Genomic DNA, 2,353 nt, shown 5'->3' on the forward strand with positions numbered 1-2,353 from the left:
GAACCGCGCGGCCGCTACGGTCGCAGGTTCGAATCCTGCCTCGGGCATGGATGTGTGTGATGTCCTTAGGTTAGTTAGGTTTAAGTAGTTCTAAGTTCTAGGGGACTGATGACCTTAGAAGTTAAGTCCCATAGTGCTCAGAGCCATTTGTTGATTACCACGAGGAAAAAACTCATTTGAGTGGTTCGTTTACTCCTTTGTTACCAAAACGTCAGTTCTGGTGGTGTTTTTGTAATGGACGGGGCGCCGTACCGTTCTGTACTATTAAGTAAGGCACCAACGGCTGCTGCAAAGTTAGACGAAATTGTGAACTGCTTCAAAGATAGTGAAATAGGCTTTGAACAGAATATGCGAAAAGCGGAATTTCTGGAATTTGTAAAACAATACAAGTCACAGGAGAAGCAGTATCTAACTTGTCTGTGCTCAAATAAAAGCAGATGTCGCGAAGCGAAATAAAACCTTTACGTTGTGAGACAGAGGCAGGGTGGTAAATGAGGCTGTCACACTAATAACGTCAGAAAATTGGAAGAACGTCGTGACCCCTGCGTTGAAACAGATTACAAGGCGAACACAGAGGTGAGCGTGAGAGAAGAACCCATACAAAATATTGCAGTTTCTCTATCAGGCGAGGAGGATAACAGCAATCAAGATACTGAAGGCTTTGTGTTCATGACGAAAGATGATCAATCAGATGATGATCTAGGGGTTTCTGTTCTCCCACACAAAAAATATTATCTTTATTTGATATTTTACCCGAAGAATTTGTGCAGTTTGCTGTACCGTGTTATGTCGAAAATCTGTGTGTTTGTGCGTGTGCGTTTGTGTGTGTGTGTGTGTGTGTGTGTGTGTGTGTGTGTGTGTGTGTGTTTCTGTAAGGAGCCAAACACTGCTAGCGCATGACAAAAAATATTTCATCCGGGAATACGTTGCTCGGTGGAATGCAGCCAAGAATGCTGTGCGAGTGTCAGGCTCTGTAGCCCAGGCTGCCTCTGGGCCGAAGGGTGGGAAGGGGAGGAGGTCTGCCACCCCTTCTATGCCGAAGCTCTGGTCTCGCCATACGGAGTATAGTATTTTAACCTGGTCATGTTAACTTACACCTGTTGGATATGAACTGCCTGTTACGAGGGGGGTCGAAAAGCTTCTAGGGTAACAAATAAAGAATGACAGAAATCTCATAATACCAATTTATTTGTCAATTCAATACGCGTGTACACTAACACACTTGCGGGCACGCTCGTATAACTTCTGCAAAACCGTTCAAATAAAAGTCTTCGATTTCGAGTCCAACTAAGCGTTCACAGCATCAATCACTGCATCATCATTGTCAATCGTCGTCCTTTAAGGCCTTTTCTTAGGTTTGGGAAAAAAAAGACTGACGGAGAGTACGGCGGATGACATAACAATCTGAACCCGCAATCACGCAGAGCTCCCAGCCCTGCGTGGGCTTTGTGCGCCGGTGCGTTGTCCTGAGGCAAAACAATTCCGCTCGCCAATTTTCCGCACCTTTTTTTCTTTAATTTTTCTGTCAAACGGCGCAAGAGGGTGCAATAGTATGAGGCATTGATAGTTACGCTGTTTTGCAACCAATCCACCATACTTACCCCTTCTGCATCCCAGCATCCCAGAAGACCGATGCAATCATCTTACCGGTTGGTTTTTGCACACGGGACTGTTTTTGGACTACGGGATGAAAGATGTTTCCACCGTTGTGACTATTGTTTTCTCTCAGGATCAAAGTATGAACCCATGTTTCGTCCACTGTCACATACCTTGCAAGAAAGCCGTCTTCATCCGGTTTAGTTTGGCGAACGATTTCTTCACACACTCCCGTCTCTGGTCTGCATTCAAGTCTTTCGGCACGCCCATGAGAAACTCCAAACGTGGTTTCAATGTGCTGCAACGTTGTTCGACGATCCTGCAAAACCGTATCGCAAATTGCAGTCACTGTTTCATCAGTAGCATCTGTGACAGGCCTTCCGCTCTTTGGCGTATCCTCCGCGCTCGTTCTTCCACGTTTGAAGTCGGAGACCCAGTTTTTTTTACTGTTGCATACGACAAAGCGCTATCTTTAAGTGCATTCCGCATGTCCTCCGCAAATCCTTGGGATCATTCCCCTCAAATGAAGATATTCAATCACAGCACAGTTCTTGATTCTCTCGATATTCGCCATTTTGCTTACACTACGGTGTACAACGCATCCTAGTGGCAAAACTAACGAAGCTGGAGACGCGAAATTTGACTTGATACCCACAAAGGGTCACCATAAAAGTGGGTGGTGGTGTTTGGGTGACACATTACGGTAACAATCTCGTGCTAGAAACTTTTCGTCCGCCCCTCCTATTTGTAACTATGG

Source organism: Schistocerca serialis, chromosome 10, assembly GCF_023864345.2.
Source record: "Schistocerca serialis cubense isolate TAMUIC-IGC-003099 chromosome 10, iqSchSeri2.2, whole genome shotgun sequence".
NCBI lineage: Eukaryota > Metazoa > Arthropoda > Insecta > Orthoptera > Acrididae > Schistocerca > Schistocerca serialis.